Below are 8583 nucleotides of genomic sequence, written 5' to 3' on the forward strand. Positions count from 1 at the left end.
CTCTGCTCTGCCCACAGCCAGCCCCGTCTCCAGCCAGCCCCTCACCCACCTTTTTTTCAATGATTTTTTTTTTTTTTTGGTCATCCCTGCTGGGGCCCTGCCAAAAATGTTCCAGTTGGGCCCCCACACTTCTGAAAGCCGGCCCTGCAAGCATAAGGATTACCCCAGGAACTGTGCAATAGAAACCTCTCAGAGATAGCTCTGCACAATGGGAACTGCTTGACCCAGGTCATATAACTCTTTACAATGGGAATTGTTTGACTCAGGTCACAGCAAAAAAGCTTTCCAGCAAGTGTGGGGAAGATATAAAAGAGGGACAATGACAACATGAAGTGTCCTCACTTTCCTTACAACAACACACCTAAAAATACCCAAAGAACAAAGACTGAACTGTGAGAAGTGATGGTCCCAGGCTAAGATCTTTAGCCTGTGTAAGAAAACCTGGGAAAGCCAAGGCAACTTGTGCCTTAAGAATCTGCCAGCCTGTTTATCACTCAGGGTGAGAATTTGTTAATTTGTATCCTACCTATCTAGTGTGTTATGCTCAGTCTGCAGCTTCTGTTTATTTACTAAGATAATCTGTTTTGTTCTGTTTGCTATCCCTTGAACCACTTAAAATCCACCTTTTGTAGTTAATAAACTTATTTCTTGTTTATAATATAACCCAGGTTATGCAATTCATAATTGGGGGGTGGGGAAGAGGCTGTGCATACCTTCCTCCACGTTGAGGGAGAAGGCAGATTTCATAATATACCTTTGGGTCTGTACTCCAAGGGAGGTGGACACCTGAGTGCTGAGGCAAGTGCCTTAAGCTGAGCCTTCCCAGAACTGATCTCAGTGTCTGTTTTGTTCCACAGTTGGGTGTGGCCCTGCCTGTGTGTTTGCTGAAGGAGGCTTAATAGTCTAGCTCAGCAAGACAGATTAAAAGGGTGCCCAGGCTGGCATAACCGGTGGGCTCAGAGGTATCCCAATACATCAGGTGGCATCCTAAGGGGTCCAACCCATCACAATTGGTTTCACCCACATGGTTGCTATTAGGACATTTAGTGCACTGGATGAGGTACACCTCATGTCGTAATAGGCATGTGTAGGACTCATGGAATCTTGAAAGGTGTGTTGTGGGGGGTATTGATCATTGTAGCACTCAAGATATGTCTTCTGGTTTTGCATCTGTTGTGGTGGCAGGGTCTGGTGCTGCTTTGAGTTGGTGTGTCCTGGTCTGTGCAAAGCTTGCTTCTGATGATGAGCATGGAGAGGCTGGAGGGGTGTCTGAAGGCCAGAAGAGGAGATTCAGGAAAGATTTGTCTCAGGATGAGGTGCCTATTGAGTACGGGTTTCAACTGTTTGATGATAGTCCATATGGGTTCCTATGTGCACTGGTAGATGACAGCTTGTAGTGTATGGTCAGAGGGGGTTTTATTTCTGTATTGAAGCAGGCTGTCTTGGACTATTTGGGTGGCAGGTTCCATGATGTGATCTACTTCTTTGGTGGAGTGTCCTTGTATGGTGAAGGTGGTTATGAATGTATTAAGGCATCCCATATTTTCTTCTTGGAGCCTATTCTGTGGTATCCGAGTGCTTGGTTGAAGACAGCAGATTCCTTTGTGTGTTTGGGGTGATTACTGGAGCTATAAAGCAGGGCCATAACTAGGGCAGGCTGAGCAGGGCAGCTGACCAGGGTGCAAAACCAGCAGGTGCAGAAAAACGGTGCGGGGGGCATGGAATCAGGCCCAGTGGTCACCTCCACACACATAGGATTGGGCCCAGCAGTGTCAGCTGGAGCAGAGGGTTCTCAGCTCCCCCTAGTATCAAGCTCCTCAGTATAAACTGGAGCCCAGGGTGCTCATTGCTCCCCCTCCCTGCAGAATCTGGGCTCAGTGAGCCCGGTGGGAGCAGACTTTCCCCCAAGTGCTAGCAAAGTGGCAGTGGCAGCAGGCGGGCAGAGCACTGAGTACAACCAGCTCTCCACCCTGAGGGGTGGGGGGGAAGAGGCCCACAGGGAGGTGCTGACTGACAGGCTGAGCTGTGTCCCAGGCTCACACCAGCTGCCCTACCACCGTGACAAGGAGTGCAACACTACCCCCCACCTCCTGTGGCTACCCCTGCCACAGGTACCTCATCCAGCACTCACACACACACTCCTCCAGCACTCCCCCAAATATACCCTTCAGCACCCCCAACTTTACCCCACCCAACCCTCCTTTCCTCCAGCAGTGTCCTCTATTTGACTATGGTAACCATAGCCAAGTTGCTCTGTTCTCCCAGCCTTAGTTTCCAGAGCTGATGTGAGCGAGTCTACGTTGCCAGCAGCAGCCGCCTGCCCCCAGCACCTGGGCTGGATGCCAGGCTCAGGCTGTGTGACTGCAAGCTTGGCAGCCATGGAGCTGGGGCAGGGCAGCCAAGGGGAGCAAAGGGCCGTTCTACCCCATGCACAAGGAATGTGGTGTGACCCTGCTGCAATGGCAGGTCCCCAGGCAGCGAGCGGGTTGTGATCAAGCTGCTGAGAGGCAGGTGCCCCAGGGCAATGAGTACTGTAGGGAGTATCTCTGGCTCCAGGGGGCGCTGCCAGCTTGTGCTGGGCTCCTTCACAGCAGAGGCAAGAGCATGTCAGGGGGGCAGCTTGGAGCTGTGTTGCCTGGAGAAAGCCTAGCCACACAGAGATGGCCTGGCTCCAGGAGCAAGGCAGGGAGGACTGGCAGCCAGCCAGCCAATGGCCTGGCTCCCACAGCATGGAGAGCCAGGGGCCCAAGAAGGCCAAGCAGAAGAGGTGTTTTGTTTTGTTTTTAAACTTGGAAGTGTCAGTTAAGCATGCATATCCTTACATAGCCCAGACAGGTTAAGGTTCTTTTCCATAGAAACGGTCCTCTCTCCCAAAAGGTGGTCTCTATGTGTGTGCCCTTGCTTAAGGAAGACAAGCCAGTTTCCTCTCTTTGCTGTGAATTTTAGAGAAACTCTATTTCAAATAATTTATATTTGTATAGAATTTTAATTTATATCACATCAGTTCTTGACAAATGTGGCCCAGAAGGTCTGTCAGCATCTCTGTCGGGTTCCCCATATTCACGGCTGGCTTGCTGGCATTCTGCAGCATCCCTGGACAGCCAGTCCTAGGGATGTTTGAATTGTGCAGACAGAGATGGTGCCCTTTGTCCCGATGGACTTGGCTCCTGGAACTATGATAAAAAACCAACAACTGACAAAGTGGTGGGACTCTCATTAAAGGTAGGAGGGAGAACTGAAGAGACTGGCACCCTTAAGTTACTTTTACATTCCCTCTAACACTGGCTCTGCCACTGTGTTACTTTTCCCCCAGAAGAATATAGCGCTCACCTCTGACATGAAGCCCCACAGCAGCAAATCAGCAACTTGTTATTACAGTGACAAACACATCAGAGTGATGATAGACAACTTCTCTTTACCCTAGAGCTTCTTCTCAGACAAATGCTGCCCCCTCAGGGTCAACAGTAACAGGGAAAACTTACAAGTACCATAAAATTCAGTGAACAGTGCATCTTTCCTTTGCATCCCAGTACATAGTCAAGATGCTTATCACTCCCCCAGTTGTCACACCTGTTTAACATGGTGTAAAACTGTTTCAGAACCCATCGTGGGTGGGTCCTACAGAAACTTCACTTCTAGGCATATGGAAAACGGTAGGCACCAGGAGGCTTAAACTGTCAATTTCAGTTAAAAACCTTTATTAAAAAGCAAAGTGATGCTAAACCATACTATGAATCTGTTACAACATAAAAGTTTCAGGACCCTTGTTGTGCAGAGGCCTATACTCAAGTGGTCCAAGGTAAGAAAAGACCACATCAGGGTAAAGCTCGATACATGCACTTATGAAATTACCAAAGGTTAGAAACAGACTGGTACAAACTGAATTCCTTAATAACTTTTTTTTTAGGCAGTGCTAAGAGGTCTTCAAGGCTCCTGGTAAAATCACAGGTTGGCATAACGATGACCTGAATGAACCTAGAACTGAGAGAAAATGTTTGTAGTTGAAGTCACCAAACTGTGCTCCCTTTGATTAACAATCATGAGATGAAGTATTCATCCTGTACCTATTGGGTTTCTGGGAACTGGGCGGGTGAAAGCCCGCCCATTGCTAACAGATCCCCCACCAGCCTAAGGGGAGGATCTACAGGACCTCAGAAACCCACTGATTTCGGGGGACAACTAATAAAAGAACAGGGACAGGTGTGCGGTCAAAGGGTCATAAGAAGGGAGCCTGATGGATACACCGAGCAGAGAACCCCAGACAGCGCCTACTGCTCCTCAAAGGTGTCAAGGGAGCCAGTGGACGCCACCCAGAGGAACTCCACCCGGATACGTAAATGGACTAAGGATCGGAGACAAGCCCCACAGTCACCAGAGTCTCCATCGGAGAAGGGGCAGGGAGAGGCAACCTCCTCTCCCTGGTTGCGTAGATGGACGTTTTAGCCAGGGCGAGGAGGAGGTAGATGGACGTTTTAGCCAGGGCGAGGATGGACGTTTTAGCCAGGGCGAGGAGGAGGAGACCCAACTTTGTGGGGCCACGGATAGGGAGTGCATATAGGTGGTGAGGGGAAAAATGCAGCCAGAAACGCAATAGGAGATTGTTGAGGAGCCGGTACAGGGACTGCAACCTGGCACACTATAAGTAGACGTGCGCCAGGGTCATCCTCATGCCGCAGAAGGGGCAGGTGTCCAGGACAGGGGTAAACCACGCCAAATACATGCTCGTGCTCATGGCGCCATGGAGGAGCTGCCAACTGATATCCCTGGCAGGCCTCAGGACCAGGGTAGAATATAGGCTGGCCCACTGGGGCTCCTCACCCTCCAGAGGTGGCAGGATGTCCCGCCACTTTGTGTCGGGGCGGGACACAAGGGTGAGGAAATGAAGGGTGTGGAGCACGAGCGCGTAGAGTTGTTTCCTTGGCGTGGTTTGAAAACGGACCGGCTGCAAATCGTGCAGCCGGCTCGTGGAGAAGGGGCAGGGGGTCCGATCGTGTCTATGGGGCAGGGGCCCAATGAAAAGGTCCGGGGAGCTTGGGGTGGGGAGCAGGCGGGGCGTACCCTCACGCAGGACCTGGTCAAGGTAGGCCCGAGCAGCGGGTGGCAAAGCATCCTCCACCTCCCGTAGTACGCACTGGGGAGTACAAGGTCTGGAGAGCCCCATACGCTGAACGAGCATCAGGGGATCCAGCCAGTCTCCCTAGTCGTAGTCCAGTAGGTCTCTGACCCTGGTAGCTTCTGCCAGGACCAACCTGTGGCGCACCGCGGGGGACTCCGCACCTGCACACGGAGCTGGGGGTTGTGTAGCAGGGGCTCCGCAAGATCTGCCCCCTCGGTGGCCGCCACGGACCTGGTCGCAAAGAACAGCTTCCAGGTCCGGAGGAGGTCCTGGTAGAAGATCGGCAGCCCAGAGAGGTCTCGCGGAAAACCCCTCGGATCGAGATAAAGGAGATGCTGATCGTATCAGAGCCCTCGGAAGTGGCACAGGAAGGGGTGCGTCAGTACTCTCCACGCCGGACTACCTGCACCATGAAGAAGCCTCTGTAGGGCCTGGAGGCAGAAGACGTGGACCTGAGCGCATAGACACTTCAGGCTCTGCCCTCCCTTCTCCAGAGGCAGGTGGAGGTGTTAATCCTGTAATGAGGTGGTTACCCGCTTCTGCCCTAAGGGGTTTAAAAGCAGGCCTGCAGAGGGCTGCAGATCCAAAAGCCTGGGCTTATTGGGGGAAAATAGGCTCAGCTGTGGCCATGCACCAATCAGGCCCAGCTAGCCCCTATAAGAGGCAGTGAGCCAGAAGCCCAGTCAGTCTCCCTCTGCCTGTAGGGAGAAAAGGGCCTGGCTGCAGGGAAGCTGGAGACAGCGTACCCAAGTGGAGCAGGGCTCGGGAAAGTTTGAGGAGCTGGGGAGCTCCAGCCTGGAAAGCCCTAGGCTGTGGCCTAGCAGAAGGCCAAGGAGTACTAGGGGTTACAAGGGGCAGCCCAGGGGTAGGCAAAGGCAGCAGGTCCAAACCCTCCTTGCCAGTGATGAGTAGGCTGATAGTGCAGTGTGTCCCAGGGCATGGTGCTAGATGACTGGCAGTAGCCTTATATTGAGGCAAGGTAGGAATAGTGGGTAGGGGTTCCCTGAGGAGGGGAGACCTTAAGACTGAGGGGTTACTGCCAGGGGGCAGCACCCCAGGTAAAAGGGGCACCAGGGGCCAGAGGACAGGTGGATCACTGGCCTGCAGAGGGCACTCCAGAGTTTGAAGAGCTAACTCCCAGAACATACCAGCAGGAGGTGCTGCAGGGGGTGAGTCCGTACACTATTCTCATAGCTGAAGTTGCATATCTTAGGTCGATTTCCCCCTCCCACCCACCCACCGCCCTGCAGTGTAGACCAGGCCTAAGAGTCTGGCTTAGCCAGACAAGACAACAGCATGACCAGCAAAGCATCTAAAAGCAAAGCCTTAAGCAGCCTGATATTGCCAATGCCAGCTCAAGTGGCTGATTAGACTGTGTACAGGACTACTACATTTCTCCAGCAGCAAAGGCCACAAGTGAGGATCAGCACCACAAACTCCGTTTTCGCTATTCTTTTCTCCCCTTTTGTCTTAATCTTCAGTCCTGTTTTGGTTTTTGTATTAACAATAACTCCAAACAATCTATCCCCCCACACCCCTGTAATACTGATAATACTATCTTAAATGGTATTAAAGATTACCAACTAGGGGATCCCCCTATTAAAAAACAAACAACTCAACTGTACAATGAAAGAGAAGGAAAGTTGTTACAATAAAAGCTTCTCAGTCCTTTACATTTCAATTCTAGGTGTTTTTCTTCCTTCCTTCTGTGTCTTTAATAAAATATTTAAAAGATGGCAATGGTGGCTGTTAAATCAGTACTGATGTACTTCCATTGTGACATGAAACCCTCATGCCATCTGCTGGGTCCAAGATACCGTTTTATCAACACAACACCCCCTTTCTCCCAACTAGACATAAAGAAATGGAGAGTGGCTGGCAACCCTTAAATTGAGAACCCATGTTCTAATATAACTGCTATTTGACAAAAAATATTTTTCACCACAGCATCTATCAGAACTCTCAGATGTTGTGAATCTGCAGAATGTTCCCTGAGAAGAGTACACTTTTTTTCTGAAACTAAGCTAATAGGTCCCTTATGAAGTCTCACAACACAATCTTATAAACCATATAATCTTGATTAGACAGGTGTATCTGTGTCAATCAAAACACAGCCATGTACATAAAGCCACTAAACAGTTGTTCATGGACTCCAGGGTGCCACTGTGGTATTTCAGTACAGATTCCTGAAGAGAAATTGAGCACTGAAAAAAACAAGCAAACACTCGGACATTTTACAAAGAACCCTAGTGCTTCATTTTAAGCCTCCATTTTTCTCTGATATTCTATTCAATATCAGCAGTTTTTAGTCAAAAAAAAAATCAAAAAAGTTCTGTCTTAGAGCTTTTCTAAATTTAGTATGCAATTTGGAGTTTGTCAGCTAATCCATAAACAGTGTAGTTATTGATCGCTATTATATAAAACCCATTTTTAAAAACATCCCATTCAATCTACTAGAGAAATAGTGAACTGTGCAGAAATGCATTTGCTATGCTACAAGGGTATGTAAAAAAACCTGTCATTGTTTAGGAAGAACTACATTCTCTTTCAGACAAGGAATCCAATCCTGAAGTCTTTACTCAGGTAAAATGCCCATTGAATTCTAGGGAGTAGGATTCTGTGATTTGTGTCCAAGAGGTCCAGTACATAAAGCAAAGCATAAAGCAAAGAGACCCTTCTGGATTCTGGGGTGCTGCTCTGGCACTCAAAACAGATCCCAGCCCATCCTAGGCTGCCTGTGGGCTCTATGGGTCTGTGCACTACGGACCTACCCCCAACCCACCACTACACCAGGTCTTGGGAAAGGGGTGGAATAGGGCTGCTTACTGGTGAATTCTTTGACCAGTTGTGGCTCCTGTACTGCCACTATATGCTGCTAGAATAGCATGAGAGAGCTGAGCAGGAGCCAGAACCTATCCTAATGTATGTGTTGTGCCTGAGAAAGGAGTTCAGGGTGGATCCAGCAATATCTCAGAGGTTCCACTTACTTGCGCGTTCCCTTGTGACACCTTTTATTCTCACTCCTAAATTTCCCCAAATGTTGTGCAGGTGTGTAGCCACTTGACTCACATTAGAATCAATAAGAATCATGAAGTTAAAACCCCATACAGCTTTCAAAAATCAAGCCCTTGAGGTAGAAACAAAAAGAATATAACTGGTCAATTTTATTCCATGTTTCAAATTCTTATATCAAACCCATTACCACTATATGTATAGACAGACCAGATCTACAAAGATATTTCAAATATGCTAATGCGGGATAAAAGTCCCATGGCACATCCATGGCTGGCCTTTGTTTGCTGATAGGGACTACAGCGCTAAAAATTGCTGTGTGGACATTCTGGCTCAAGCTCCAGCCCGAGCTCTGGGATGTTCCACCCTTGCAGGGTCCCAGAGCTCGAGCTCCAGCCTGAATGTCTAGACAGCTATTTTTCAGTCCTGGAGCCTGAGTCAGTGGACCCAGGCCA

Source organism: Chelonoidis abingdonii, chromosome 2, assembly GCF_003597395.2.
Source record: "Chelonoidis abingdonii isolate Lonesome George chromosome 2, CheloAbing_2.0, whole genome shotgun sequence".
NCBI classification, from domain to species: domain Eukaryota; kingdom Metazoa; phylum Chordata; order Testudines; family Testudinidae; genus Chelonoidis; species Chelonoidis abingdonii.